This window comes from Chrysemys picta, chromosome 4, assembly GCF_011386835.1.
Source record: "Chrysemys picta bellii isolate R12L10 chromosome 4, ASM1138683v2, whole genome shotgun sequence".
NCBI classification, from domain to species: domain Eukaryota; kingdom Metazoa; phylum Chordata; order Testudines; family Emydidae; genus Chrysemys; species Chrysemys picta.
In genome coordinates this window covers 127,917,146-127,933,090 of record NC_088794.1, presented here as the reverse complement: position 1 = coordinate 127,933,090, position 15,945 = coordinate 127,917,146, and the positions used below count along the sequence as shown (strand labels likewise).

Below are 15,945 nucleotides of genomic sequence, written 5' to 3'. Positions count from 1 at the left end.
CTGAGACAGGATTGAGTATGAATTTTTGCTTGGTAGGCTGAATTTCTTCTTCCTATGACAGACAGTGCTTTAAAGTGTTTAATTCTGGCCTTTCAAAACTTGCAAATACTACTCATTTATCAGAAGGATCAAAAGGAAGGGGAGATCTAATTGTCTTCAAAAAATGTGTATCAAAAGGAGGTGCCGTGTTTTGGTTGCTAATACAACTAGGCAGCAGTGTTAAATGTCTACTGTGTAATGCTTCACTTGATGGTAGAAATGTCACTTATAAATATATTGTAGTTTCAGAATCTCAAGGTTGCATCAGTTCCATTACTGTAAGTCAGGAAATAATCACGCCCCAGGGATGATATCCTGTATCTAAAAAGAAAGGATAGCACTGCATACATCCTCTGTACTCCACAACATGACCAGGAGCCTGCAAAGTCAGTGTGTGTGTGTCTCCTGACTTTTGAGACCCTTGCATATGTGGTGGCATTAGGGTGGTGGCCTTTGGGAAAACCACATGGAAAAACAAGGGACAATGCTTTATTTTAAGGGATATTTTAGGGAAACACCATTTCCCTTAACATACCATGTATTTTTCTCTCAAGTGTACAGTTCTACTGCACTCAGGTATATAATGCAATTATGATAAGCTTCAGTTTAATGTTTAAAATGATACTTATTATCAGTTTTAATACATTTCATTCCATCTTTGTTTTTTAAAATCAATTAATAAAACTCTTTACATGTGCAATTGAAATTGACTTTAATTTGAAGCTCAGCCTTAACAGAATCAATAATGAGCTGGGTTCTGCAATCTGTCCAAGGTCTGTTTACACAAGGAAAATAAATTTTGTGACTATGACTCCTACGGTGGCCAACCATCACTTATTTTGAGGGATGTCCCTTGACTCACTTATTTTATTGATTTGTTGCATAAGTGAGGGAAGGTTGAATCTAACCTGTGCAGAGCAGTACTAAGCACTGTAAATGTTGATTAAAACTTATTTTCAGTGTAAAATTCATCCTGAAGAAACCTAGTGTTTTGACAAAAACTAACCACAAAACTAAAAAAATTAAACGAGGTTCTCCTGTGCACTGAATTGCGCACCTGAAATAAAAATCATGGATGTGGTTGCTTGTTTGAGACTTTGCTTGTTAAAACATCATGTTAAATATTCAGAAGTTTCTCCGCCCCAGGCCTCTGTTTTTGCAATTGTAACACAGGTAAGGAAATGCTAGGAGGAATTTAGAAAACTTCTGGAAAGGGAAAGGTTCACTAATGGCTAAGTAAACAGCAAATGTTTGCCACATATGGACACTAATATGTTGTATTGCAAAAAAGGGTCTGTGAGTTCTGTGTACAGGGGAAGGAGTGGGGCTTTGAAACATGGTAGCCAACTTCTTCTTCTCACAATTTCTTAAAACTTGTGGAATTTATTATGTCCATTCCTCCCTCAAATGCAGAAATGGAAATAATATTATCATCCTGGTTCATTCAAAGACTTTGCTTCAGCAGCTCAGGCTGCGTCAGCTGCTATGCTCTGGGACCTGTGAAGTCCTTGACTGTCCTCTGATTTTTTTGGTGAGCCCAAAGAATCATCTTGCTGGCTGTCCTACAGTTGGCTGTGGAGTGGGTTGTTTTCCATGCATATTCAATCCTTGGTCTTTATGCTGAAAATGCCAATTAATGCCTACTGCAGAGGTCGTTATTGTGGTGTAGACACCTGTTTACAAGGAACTGGGCTGGGACCATTACGTCTTATCACTCCGGCCACCAGACAGCCTGGAGGGATGCGATGTGCTACCGAGCCCCAGCCCGGAAACACCCTCCTGCACCCCGAACCCACTCCAGAGCCCGCACACCCCCTGCTGGAGCCCTCACCCCCTCCCACACTCCAACCCCAATTTCATGAGCATTCACGGCTCACCATACAATTTCCATACCCAAATGTGGCCCTCGGGCCAAAAAGTTTGCCCACACCCCTGGTTTAAAGGTTAGAAGATGTTAACTGACTGTCACAGATCCACAAAGTCTGGTCTTATGCCCCAGCCTATAACCAGGTCCGTTGGGACTAACCCTTTTCTTGTGCTGGGACCCCAAGGACCCACACAGTTCTACAGGGGCAGGCCTGTGGCTCCAAGTGTTTGTCTACACAGCAATTAAACACCCATGGCTGGCCCAGGTCAGCTGACTCAGGTTTGCGGGGCTTGGCTGCAGGGCTGTAATGTCTACAATGCTGTGTTAGACATTCAGGCTAGGACTCTGGACCCTGTGAGGGGGGAGGGTCCCAGAGCCCAGGCTCCTGCCCGACCCTGAATGTCTCCCACAGCAGTTTTTTAGCCCCACAGCCCAAGCCCCACGAGCCTGAGTCAGCTGACCTGGGCCAGCCATGTGTTGTTTATTCTACTGTAGATGTACCCACAAGACTCCGAGACCAGCAATCCCTGTCTCTCTCTGTGGCTCTCTGCAGCAAACACCAGCCAAGCGAGACTCCAGCGGGAGGCTTGTACTGTACTCCTTCAGGGCACAATGCTCCCAGTGAGTATTTGCAGTGACACAGGCAGCCTTTTCCAAGCGAGTTAACAATGTATTAGTCACTTGGAATTCAGAACCTGAAAATGCTTCAGTTAGCAGTGAGAGGCAAAGGTTATGCCATAGTCCATACCTGGCCAAGCCAGTGCAATGAACCAGCCAAGCTGGTATGGACCCCATTTCTGTCTCTTTCCTCGCTGTCTGTCTGTCCTTAGTCCTGATGAGAGCCCTCAGTCCTTCCAAGGACAGCTCTTATTCCTGCCACTGGACTCCTTTCCTGCCCCTCTGCCTTTGTTCTCCAGCTCAGTTCACATATTCTGCCACATGAGTTTCCTGCTGTTAGGTGTTGATTGTTCAGTGGAGAAAGGGGAGTTGTCATTGTCCTGGATTTTGGTGGGTTTCAACCAGTTCTTTAACAACTCAGTCATTCCACCCAGACGGTCAGGTGACAGGAAGACCTCATGTCTCCTGGGCAGTTGCAGAGGCAGTGTTAACCCTTTTGCATACACTGGGTAGGAATGCAAAATACAGAAGGCAACTTAGGCACACATAGGGGTCATAAAAATATTACAGAAAATTCTCACATTGACACATTCTAACAGTGCTTTTAATATGTACTAAGTTAGCCGAGTTCTGGCTATATAAGGCACTTATCAGGGTGTATTGAGAAATCACCAATTTTAATCATGATTTAAATCAGCAAGCAGGAAATCTTGATTTAAATAATCGATGTTAAACTTGTTTTGCATTTGTACTTCTTAATTATTTTCCTGAAGAAAGGCTGATTTTTATTGATCGGTAACTATTAAAACATGTTGATTTGCAACCAAATATAGCCTTTACACTAAATTTGGTACTTCTTTTTTAGGATGATACACTATATCTATACACATTTATTAAAGCAATTATATATTTATTCATATTATTATTTTTTACATTTTTCTAGTATATCAGAAAATGGTGAATAATGTATTTCTTATTTACTAGATGATTATTATTTTTTTTACTTGTGATATATGTCAAGCTCTATTGGATACAAATTGGAATTCAATTAAAATGCATGAAAACAGCATTTTAAAATTGTTTTTTATTAGTTAAATAAAACTACCTTAAATGTGCTGGATACATAAGAAAAGGAAATGTTTATCAAAATCTGTTTTGCATTTAAAATTGATTTATTAAACAAGGGAAGTATTATCTGTAATTAGTGAGATGAACAGTTTCTGGTCACCATGTCCTTCAAGACTTTAGAACTAGTAGATCTTATCCTCTCACACCTAATTTTTATTCATATAGTGGAAGAGGAAATCAAACTTTCCTGCTTTTTCAACTCTCCATCAGTTTCTTAACTTTGAATGAACTAGTCATTGAACTGAACCATTTGAATAAACAAATTAAGAAAATATTCTCTCTGTATCTGCAGAAGAGGCTACCACTGTTAAGAGCAGTTTTAGCACTTAGCCAGTCACTTCCACCAGGTCAGTGGTTTTTACTTTCTTTAAAACTTCAGCAGCAAACATTTACTTTAATTAAAAAAAAAAAATTAAATGATTTTAATAGATTATACTAAGTTTAGGCCTTAACATAGTTTAAAATTTAATTTTAAGTAGGATTATTTAAAAAAAAAAGAAAAGAAAACCTGATTTAAATAAAAATATGATTTTTCTTTTCTTTGTGTTTCAAGTACACCTCTACCTCGATATAATGTTGTCCTCAGGAGCCAAAAAATCTTACCATGTTATAGGTGAAACCGTGTTATATCAAACTTGCTTTCATCCGCTGGAGTGCGCAGCCCCAATCCCCCAGAGCACTGCTTTACCGCGTTATATCCGAATTCATGTTATATCAGGCCACGTTTTATTGGGGTAGAGGTGTAATTGATTTTTATCCACCCTGGTACTTATGTGGTTCCCATTACCATAGCATCTGAGCATCTCACAATGTTTAATGTATTTATTATCACAACATTCCAGTGAGGTTGTAAAGTTATCCCCATTTTACAGAAGGGTAACTGAGGCACAGAGAGTGGATATCCACAAAGGGACTTAGGCATTGCAATTCTGAGCATCATGGCTCCTAACTTTTAGGTACATAGAAAAATCACAGGAACACCATTGCAATTAGGGTGACCAGATAGCAAGTATGAAAAATAGGGACAGGGTCTGGTAATAGGTGCCTATATAAGACAAAGCCATGAATATAGGGCCTGTCCCTATAAAATCGGGACATCTGGTCACCCTGATTGCAATCCACAAGGCCAAGTTAGGCGCCTAGGTTCCCTATGCAATGAATGGGAAGAAACAGGCACCTGAGAATGCAATACACAAAATCCAGAACGCTAGGTGGGAGCCTCTTAAACTAGCCAATGGGAGATGCTGATGAGAGAGTGGGCTGTAGGGCAGTGCCTGTCTCTGCTTAGTGATGCGCAAATGGGAACCAGGTGGCTAAGGTGTTTCTTGTGGGAGTGAGTTAGGTGGTTGCCGCATTCTACACACTTTGAGTGTGGAATGTTATGTGGTGCTGGAAAGGTGACTGCACGTAAGTATCCTGCAGGACCACTTCCTCACTCTGCATGGCTCACCTATGGCTTTTCCAATAGATTTACTTCCATGCAGTAGTGTGGACATACTGCCCAAATATAGAGCGGAGCTCAGTAGGTAGAGATAAGAATTAGGCTGTTAGTGGGGAAACAAATATGTTAAATTCTTCTAACTCAAGCCATTTCTCATTATTAATAAGAAAAAGCTCAGATTTTTATATGTAGAAAGTTAGGGGTATTTTTTGGTACCATCTGGACACATACATTTGTGCAACAAATCACCACTAATGTAATGACTACATTATATAATACTGTCTTCCCCTAGTCTTTTTCTCATTAACATAGATTTTCCGCACAGAGGCTTGATTTGCCATCTGGATATGTATTATTTGTACAACAAGATCTTGCCTAATGTTATAACTGCATTTTGTGCTGCAGTTGCAGTGGACCAGCAAACTATACTTTATGAAATGACTCATCTGCCCCGATCAATTCAGTAAAACATAAGATAGGAGTCTAGAATTGCTAGCTAGTGCATTTTCTTCTTGGAATTTGCCGTTGTACCCCGACTGCTTGTCTAACGCTTTATTTATGTGTCCCAGCAGTACTTACTGTAGCCTTAGGTAGTTTGTAGGTTAGTCCCCTGTTTATAAAGTGAAAAACATAATTTTGGTCCTATGCAAATAAGTGCTTTGCCAATTTAATTAAAGTGGGAGATATTCAGATACTATGGTGAGGTAACAAAACTCTGAGAAAGCTGAATAAATAGATGATAACTTATTTTAGGCCTTGTTGCTCCAGTATTAGACATTAGCTCAAATAGCCTTATAACATCTGTTTTCAAAGCATAAAAAACAGTCACCTCCTCTCCAGGAAATAGATTACTTTGACTGTAACCTTACTGAATAACTAAGCGAAAAGAACAGGAGTACTTGTGGCACCTTAGAGACTAACAAATTTATTTGAGCATAAGCTTTCATGAGCTAAAACACACTTCATCGGATGCATGCAGTGGAAAATACAGTAGGAAGATATATATACATAGAGGACATGAAAAAATGGGTGTTGCCATACTAACTACAACGAGAGTAATCAGTTAAGGTGGGCTATTATCAGCAAGAGAAAAAAGACTTTTGTAGTGATAATCAGGATGTCCCATTTTTTCATGTCCTCTGTGTATATATATCTTCCTACTGTATTTTCCACTGCATGCATCTGATGAAGTGGGTTTTAGCCCACGAAAGCTTATGCTCAAATAAATTTGTTAGTCTCTAAGGTGCCACAAGTACTCCTTATTCTTTTTGCTGATACAGACTAACACAGCTACCACTCTGAAATCTGAATAACTAAGGTCTCTCAGCTTCTCTTCCTCCTCCTACTGCTGTCTCACTGTGTGACTTCGGGCTAGTCACTGAATCCTCTACCTCAATTTATCAAATGTAAGTAAAACAAAGGGGTGGTGGTGAGACTTAGCTAATTGTTTGTAAAATGCATGAAGATTTTTTGGATAGGACACAATAGTGCAAAGCATTATTAGTTTATTTTCTGTTTCTTTCCTGTAGTGTGACCAGAACTCCACAAGGCATTCAGGGTGTGGCTCTACTTGTCTTTCTGTCCTGGAATAATTTCTCCCCTCGCATTTGATAGCTCTATTTATACCTCTCAGAATTATGTGCCATTTGGATTCCACCTGAGCTGGTTGTCTTTAATTCTCAGAAGTTCTTTTGTTCACCTGTCCTGTAGTGCCCTGTGTCTTTCAGTTTTTCTTCTTTTTGACCCTGGGAAATGAACAGGCTGCCAGCTTTTGGTATTTGTCTCCTGTCTGCTTTGTAAATAGTGTCGTCAAAATGTAACCTAATTGTATAAGTAATATAATCATTCTGACTTGCCTGCTTCACTAACGTCTTTCTCCTTGTATGAGGTAACATAACATAAAACAGTGGTCCCCAGACTTTTCAGGGTCATGCCCCCCTTACCTCTGTCTGCCCCCCCCCCAGGGGAAGGAGTGAGGCCACGGCTCTGGGCGGGCTGACACAGACAGGAGTAAGGGGGCTGAGGCTTGGGCCACATCTGGGGACAGGGCCCCAGGAACAGAGCCCCGGACATGGGTTGGCAGCTGGGGCCAGGAGTGGAGCTGGGTGGTTTTCCCTCCCTGCCCCACGTGGGGGCTCGCCCAGGCCGCAGCCATGTCCCCCTGAACATTCCTCCACACCCTTGGTGGGTGCGTCCCACAGTTTGGGGACCTCTGACATGGAGGCTGAGTTCTGCACTCATTTCGCCCCTCTGCACAATAGCCTTATCTAAGGGAATTTCTGAAAATTTCCCACCATTGCTAACAGTGTTGTTAACAGTGCTGGCAACCCTAATGTGGCTTAAGTGCTCACAGCATCAGTCCTTTATCACTCTACTGCACCAGTGTTAGAAATGGTGAAAATTGTTTCCAGGGGTCAGCAACCTTTCAGAAGTGGTGTGCCGAGTCTTCATTTATTCACTCTAATTTAAGGTTTCACGTGCCAGTAATACATTTTAATGTTTTTAGAAGGTCTCTTTCTATAAGTCTATAAATATATAACTAAACTATTGTTATATGTAAAGTAAATAAGGTTTTAAAAATGTTTAAGCAGCTTCATTAAAAATTAAATTAAAATGCACAGCCCCCCAGACCGGTGGCCAGGACCCAGGCAGTGTGAGTGCCACTGAAAATCCGCTTGCGTGCTGCCTTCGGCACACGTGCCATAGGTTGCCTACCCCTGGTTTAGACAGTCCCCAAATGTAGAAAAGGCCGAATTCCGAAGTGTAGATGAGCCTAAGGCATTGGTTCTGACACTGCAGTGATGAATGTGAGATAAGAACCGGAATAGAATAGCGTGGGGAATTTTTCAAACAATTACCACATTGTCTGAAGGAGAGGAGGTTTGTTTTGTTTTGTATTTTTCCAAATTTGCTAGATTAAAATAGCTCCCTTTTGGACAGGGTTGTGCTGCTTCAACACTGCTCTGCACTGGGAGTGATGTGGGAGCTCCAAGAAGTGCATTGTGTCTTAGCTCCTCAGCCCATGTGGGAGTGTGGCTACTGTGACACCTCCTTAAGAGATTCGTAGATTCCAAGGCCAGGAAGGCCCATTGTGATTGTCTAGTCTGACCTCCCCCAAAATAATTCCTAGAGCAGATCTTTTAGAATTACAGCCAATCTTGATTTAAAAATTGCCAAGTACCCTCTTACAAAACTGTTCCTTGGGGGGGGGAGGGATAGCTCAGTGGTTTGAGCATTGGCCTGCTAAACCCAGGGTTGTGAGATCAATCCTTAAGGGGGCCATTTAGGGATCTGGGGCAAAAATCTGTCTGGGGATTGGTCCTGCTTTGAGTAGGGGGTTGGACTAGATGACCTCCTGAGGTCCCTTCTAACCCTGATATTCTGTGATAGAGAATCCACTGGGACCTTTAGTAAATTGTTCCAGTGGTTAATTACTCTCACTGTTGACAATTTACACCTTATTTCCAGTCTGAATTTGTCTAGCTTCAACTTCCAGCCATTGGATCATGTTATATATTTCTGTGCTATATTGAAGAACCCTTTATTAAATATTTGTTCAGTATGAACTGTAATTAAGTCACCCCTCAACCTTCTCTTTGTAACACTCAATAGAGTGAACTCCTTGAGTCTCTCACTATAAGGCAGGTTTTCTAATCCTCGTCATTCTTATGGCTCTTCTCTGAACCCTCTCAAATGTATTAACATCCTTCTTGGATTGTGGACACCAGAACTGGACACAATATTCCAGCAGTGGTCATACCAGTGCCAAATAGAGAGGTAAAGTAACCTCTCTGCTACTACTCGAGATTCCCCTGTTTATGCATCCCAGGATCATGTTCACTCTTTTGGCCAAAGCATCACATTGGGAGCTCATGTTTAGCTGATGATCTACCATGACCCCCAAATCTTTTTCAGAGTCGCTGAGGAGGACGCAGCATGTGGTCCCCCCCGTATGGCTGTCTCTCAGGTTCTGTTGGCAGGTGTGGAGAGGGAAGGTTGTTCCTCTTTGCCACTTTTGAGGTGGTTGTGATGTTAGTTCTGTACAGTCCTTGTACTCACTTAGGTGCAATATCTACAATTTGTTCTTGGGCCCTGAATGGGAAAGCAAAGTAGGGTGAGACTTTCCCTCCACCACCCTCTTCCAGTTTGCACACCCGTATAAAGGGTGTGTATAATCTGGCTCTTTATTAGCAAGACAGCCTCAGACAGATTAGCACTAACTACATATGTGTGTGTGTATAGAGGGGTGGAGAAGAGACTGTAGGAGACAAGGGTAGTGATTTTGAAGTGATAAGACAAACAGGTTCTTATAACAGGATTTAATATGTTTGGAGGCGGGTTAAGGAAGACACAGGCACTACAGCTGGAAACTGTTCTGGGGAAAGCAATAGAGAGAGAAACACTTTGGCTGGAGATGCTGAGCACAGAGCTGTGTCTTGCTGGAGCAAGACTCTATCTGTGTATAAGCTTTTACTGCTGCTTATGCTCATGGCAACAACAGCAGAACAATGTGTATACTGTAAATAAAAATAGACTAGGAAAGAAAATCCAGTGTGTTTCCTCTCATTTCTGTCATAACAAGGAATTAACCCAATCTGGAAGTCTGAGCCCTTCTTAACCCTCGGCAGCTGCAAGAACTATTGAATAGGCTTCATTTCTGTGCATATAAATTTGCCTGGATGACCTGATAATAGATACAATTACGCCCCCAACTTCGAAAAATGCCTCTGGTGTCTGACTCCAAGACAGTAAAATTGAGGGGGAAAGCCTCCCCAAAACTGCAGTTGCAGCCACAGAAGGGGTCTGCAGAACTAATTAAGACTGAGAGGCCTAGTCTACAGTTAAAACTTAGGTCAACATAGCTGCCTCACTCTGGAGTGTGAAAAATCCAGACCTGGGAGTGCCATAGTTCTGCTGACCCTAACCCCCAGTGTAGATGCAGTGAGGGTGGCAGAAGAAAGTTTCTTGACAACCTAGCTACCATCATTCTGGGGGTGGAGTTCCACAGCACTGGAAAAACTCCTTCCGTCACTGTAGGTTGCATTTCCACTATAGAGTTACAGCGGCATAGCTGTGGTGCTGCAGTTGCAGTAGTATTGACATGGCCTTAGTTTCTCAGTCCCATTTCTAGTCACAGTAGAGAGACAAGTGATTTAATAGGTTGTGCAGATGGAGTTCATCCTATAGAGACTCTCCATAGATGACAGTGCTAAGGCATATCGCTGGTACAGTAGTATGTGGGGGGAGTTTGCAGAATTATTGCTTACGCTGTAACGTAGAGCTTCAATGCCATTAGTCCAGCACGGGGGGTGTTCTTTCCTTTCTTTCTTTCTTTTTTTTTTTTGGCCCATCCTTTCTAAAAATCACTACACTGTTTTACAGTAACAGTCCAACACAATGTAGCTAGCCCCTGGTTACTAGAGGGTTTGGAAATACTGTAGGATTTTTTTCTTTTTATAATGGTTGTGATTTAATAGGCTTTGTTACTTTAAATATACTTATGGAGATTTCTGGAGAGAAGAGACAGTAAACACGTATTCTGTAGTATGCCCTTCTCTGAACAAATGCATCTATAGAAATCAGTGAATTCGGCTCAGAAAATACAGTGTGAATGGTCACATTTCCAGAAGCTATAAACTGTGAAGCTAACAAATTTCAGGGTCATTTTTAAAGATCAAGATTACGTACTCCCTTAAATTAGTAGCACAGTATTGAACCTTATTGCTTTTGTTTTCTGGTCAACTATCCTAATATAGTTGGAACATGTTCAGCTTTATATATTTACCAGAGAATATTTTGTGTGTTTAATCTCTTAATGAAGCTTCAACCTCATGATATCAAATATACTATATCACTGAAGATAACATGTAAAGAAACTACATATGCCATTTTTAAACAGACAGCTGGATCTTAATAGTTGTTAGAACAGGGGTGAAAGTAACTTAAAGGACTTAGCGGTACTCCGGAGTCCTGCAGGGCGGGGGTGGGGGAGGCTCTACTGGAAGAGATGGGGCCTTTAAATCCCTGGGCACTTTAAATCAGGATCTAAAGGACCCGGGGCTGGGGCTGTGGTAGCAGCAGCTGGGAGCCCCGGGCCCTTTAAATCATCCCCGGAGCTACCAGCTGCAGAGGCGGCTAGGAGTAGCTGCAGTAGCGGCAGCCGGGAGCCCCATGCCCTTTAAATCACAGCCAGAGCCCTGCGGCTGCTACCCCAGGGCTCCAGCAGCGGGGCTCAGGTGGCGATTTAAAGGGCCTTAGAGGGTAGCGGCAGTGGGAGCCCCGAGCCCTTTAAATCACCACCTGAGCCGCACTGCCGGAGCCCCTGGGTAGCAGCGGCAGCCCGGGGCTCGGGCGGTGATTTAAAGGGCCCGGGGCTCCAGCTGCCGCTACCACCCTGGGCCCTTTAAATCGTCTCTGGAGCCTTGCTGCTGGAGCCCTGGGGTAGCGGCGTCCGAGCCCCTGGCCCTTTAAATCGCTGCCAGAGCCCCGCCGCCGCTACCCCAGGGCTCTGGCAGCAGGGCTTTGGTAGCAGTTTAAAGGGCCCGGGGCTCCAGCCGCTGCTGGGAGCCCCAGGCCTTTAAATTGCTGCCAGGGGAAGCCGATCCGCCTTGGTACGGTGCACCAGCTCTTGCCGGTATACCGTACCAGGGCGTACCGGCTTACTTTCACCTCTGGGTTAGAATGATAAAACTGAATAGATTTGTCTAAGAGGTCAGAGGCAGGACATTCTTATCTAGAAATGCCGCTGTATTCTGGATCTTCGGCAGTCTGTCTGATTTCTGGGTAAAGAAGTTACAGAGGTAATTTACATTAAGCAAAGCAATTTATTCTCACTGAGGCTGCAGAATTTATATGCACAATTTATACAAATATGTGTAATATGCCAAAATCAGTGTCATTGCTTTAGTGTAAACTAAACAAACTGTCCAAATATCTCGTCTGGCTTATCTGACTATGCAGGGTTTTGTTATTTGAAATCCTTTGTAGCTTAATTTATTTATGCATGAAAATCTTAGAAAGGCATTCCAAATAGCAGTGAAGACTGAGAGACACTTTTGAGACTTCTACTTCCCTATCACTAGTTGCAGTGTTAACTTTATCATAGTGGGATTGTATATCCTCAGAAGCAGTTGCATTGTTCAGTGTTGCATTTACTTTTTGTATGTACTTATGAAGACTAATGGAGTGAGAACTTGGATCTTCCTTTTCTAAATTCACAGGCCAGCTCCACTTGGGAGACCTTCACTGTGACTGGTGGGAAGTTGTTTGGGTTGCTAACTAGAGATGTGTTCCTGCAATTCTTTACTCAAAGTAGTCCTTACATTATGCAAGTAGTCACTGGAATTGCTCACATGAGTAGGGGCTTACAAGATCCAGCATTAGCTTAGTTCTCATTAAAGCTATATGTTTGCCATGGCCATCACTTTAATGACAGACCTTTGACTTTTAGGGCTTTTTCATAACATGTAACCTCAGCCACTCTGCTATCTCTCAGGACGCCTCTGAACTTTTATAGTTTGGTTCTATAAAGGACCAATGTTGTGGATTTGGGAGAGTCTTCCAGTTTTTAAGTGATTTAAATCTGTTAGTTAATTAAGCAGTGTAAAATGGCTTATTGGAAAATAAAGGATATTTTGCTTACAATAATATGACCCTATACTTTAAAAAAAAAATTTGCAGTGACAAATGAACAGCCTTAGCCATGATACATCAATTACTTTGGAGAGTAAGAGGTAGCATTAAGATACCAGTTAGAGCAGAGAATTTGGTGTCAGGACTGCTGAGTTATTTTCCCAGATCTGCCACTGTCTCTCTGCGATATTTTAGACAAGTATCTAAGACCAACATTTTGCAACTCGAGGATTTAGGTACCTGCCTTTAGCCACACAAGGTGGAAAATTTTGCTCTAAACATATCTGTGTCTTCCATATCCATAACATTTTACAGTATTTGTAAAGTGTAAATTTATTCTGCACAGAACTTGTGTGAGAATTAATTTGATGTTTGTTAAATGGTCTGAGGTCTTAGACTAAAAGATGTTTAGAAGTGCAGAGTATTACTGCATATCAATATTACACATAAAAACTACATTAAAAGGACGCTATTAAGGATGCAAAGTCAAGCACTCAAAAGTTAGGAATTGCCAGAATTAGCATTGTCTGTCTTTAATTACATGATCACATGCTATTTTTTCCACATGACTCCTTATAAGACTTACAATTTGGGCAGATTTTCCCAGGCATATCAAAAGGCACATCCCCCGACACAAAAGGAACCCCGTGCTAAATTTCAGGTCCCTGCTCCAAAGGATGCAGGAACTAGAGCTTTTCAGCACGGGCAATACATATTTTTATCTAGCCTCATTCTCAGAAATGACTGACCCATTTTGTCTGAAATGAAAATGAAACAAAATATTTAGTGCTCTCATGCGATTAAAAAAATTAATCATGATTAATCGCCCTGCTAAACAACAATAGAATACCATCTATTTTAAATATTCTTGGATGTTTACTACATTTTCAAATGTATTAATTTCAATTACAACACAGAATACAAAGTGTACAGTGCTCACTTTATATTTATTTTTGGTTACAAATATTTGCACTGTAAAAAAAAAAAGGAATTTTTCAATTCACCTCATACAAATACTGTAGTGCAATCTCTTTATAACGAAAGTTGAACTTCCAAATGTAGAATTATGTACCAAAAAAACTGCACTCAAAAATAAAACAGTGTAAAACTTTAGAGCGTACAAGTCCGCTCAGTCCTATTTCTTGGTCAGCCAATCACTCAGACAAACAAGGTTGGTTACAATTTGCAGGAGATAATGATGCCTGCTTCTTGTTTACAATGTCACCTGAAAGTGAGAACAGGTGTTTGCATGGCACTGTTGTAGCCAGATATTTACATGCCAGATGTGCTAAAGATTCATATGTCCTACCGGCTTCGGGCAGCCCCGTGCCTCCAGATCCTGCGCCCCCAGCCGGGCACTTCCCCTCCCGGGCTCCGGCGGCGCAGGGTCTGGAGGCACGGGGCTGCCCGAAGCTGGTAGCGCTCGGGCAGCCCGGCTCTTAAATAGAGCGGGGTCGGCTGGAGCCTCCAGCCGCCGGGGCTCTGTGTAACTGACACAGTGTCAGTTAAACAGAGCCTCCAGCCGCTGGGGCTCTGTGTAAGAGCTGGGCTGCCCCAGAGCTACCGGCTTCGGGCAGCCCCGTGCCTGGAGACCCTGCGCCGCCGGAGCCCGGGACGGGAAGTGCCCGGCTGGGGGTGCAGGATCTGGAGGCACGGGGGCTGCCCGAAGCCGGTAGCGCTTGGGCAGCCCGGCTCTTAAACAGAGCGGGGGCGGCTGGAGCCTCCAGCCCCCGGGGCTCTGTGTAACTGACCCAGTGTCAGTTACACAGAGCCAAAGAGGAGCAAAGCCTCCAGCCCCCTGGGCTGTGTGTAACTGACACAGAGGCTCTGTTTAAGAACCGGGCTGCCCGAGAGCTACCGGCTTCAGGCAGCCCCCTTGCCTCCGGACCCTGTGCCCCCAGCCGGGCACTTCCCCTCCCGGGCTCCAGCGGCGCAGGGTCCGGAGGCACGGGGGCTGCCCGAAGCCGGTAGCGCTGGGGCAGCCCGGCTCTTAGAGCCTAAGAGGAGCAGAGCCTCCAGCTGCGGGGGCTCTGCTCCTCTTCGGCTCTGTGTAACTTATACAGTGTAAGTTACGCAGAGCCGCCGGAGCCCCGGAGGGGAAGTGCCCGGCTGGGGGCGCAGGGTCCGGAGGCATAGGGGCTGCCCAAAGCCCGAGCGCTACCAGCTTCACGGTTTGCTGGGCAGCCTCCAGACCCTGCGCCCCCGGCTGGGCGCTTCCCCTCCCAGGCTCCAGCTGCGCTGGGGAAGCGCCGGCCGGGGGCGCAGGGTCTGGGGGCTGCCCGGCAAACCGTGAAGCTGGTAGCACTGGGGCAGCCCTTTCCCCCTGGCTGGGAGTGGGAGGGAGGAGGGGGCGGAGTTAGGGTGGGGGAAGGGGCGGAGTTGGGGCGGGGCTAGGGGTGGGGAAATGGGCGGGGCCATGGCCCGTGTAGGGTCCTCTTTTTTTATTTATGAGATATGGTAACCCTAGCATATCTGGCATGTAAATACCTTGCAACACTGGCTACAAAAGTGCCATGCGAACATCTGTTCTCACTTTCAGGTGACATTGCAAATAAGAAGCAGGCCGCAGTATCTCCTGTCAATGTAAACAAACTTGTTTGTCTTAGCGATTGGCAGAACAAGAAGCAGGACTGAGTGGATTTGTAGGCTTTAAAGTTTTACACTGTTTTGTTTTTGAGTGCAGTTATGTAACCAAAAAAAAAAATCAGCATTTGTAAGTTACACTTTCACGATACAGAGATTGCATTTCAGCACTTGTATGAGGTGAATTGAAAAAAACTATTTCTTTTGTTTATCATTTTTACAGTGCATATATTTGTAATAAAAAATAATATAAAGTGAGCATGGTGCACTTTGTATTCTGTGTTGTAACTGAACTAAATAAGGACAATATAGAAAAACATCCAAAAATATTTAATACATTTCGATTGGTACTCTATTGTTATAAATGCGATTAATCGCGATTAATTTTTTTGAGTTAATCGTGTAAGTTAACTGTGATTAATTGACAGCCCTAAAAATATCAAAGAAGTCTGAGGCAGACACCCAGCATGGAAAATTTCAGCATGAATGGTTTAAGTTTAGCAAAGCATATAAGCAACTGAAAACAGGGTCTTATAATGGAAAGTGTTGGGCAAACTTAATAATGGGCAATGTTATAAGTTGACCCTGTAATACATTGCAATACTGCCCTGTAATACTGTGTACTTCAGCTACATAA

The 15,945-nt window shown here is 43.3% G+C and overlaps 1 protein-coding gene across 5 annotated transcripts in view; it reads left to right on the top strand.

Annotated features, from left to right (window-relative positions):
• The window catches only part of CLMN (calmin), a 128,167-nt gene that overhangs the window by 34,980 nt on the left and 77,242 nt on the right, over positions 1-15,945 (top strand). The window lies entirely within an intron of this gene.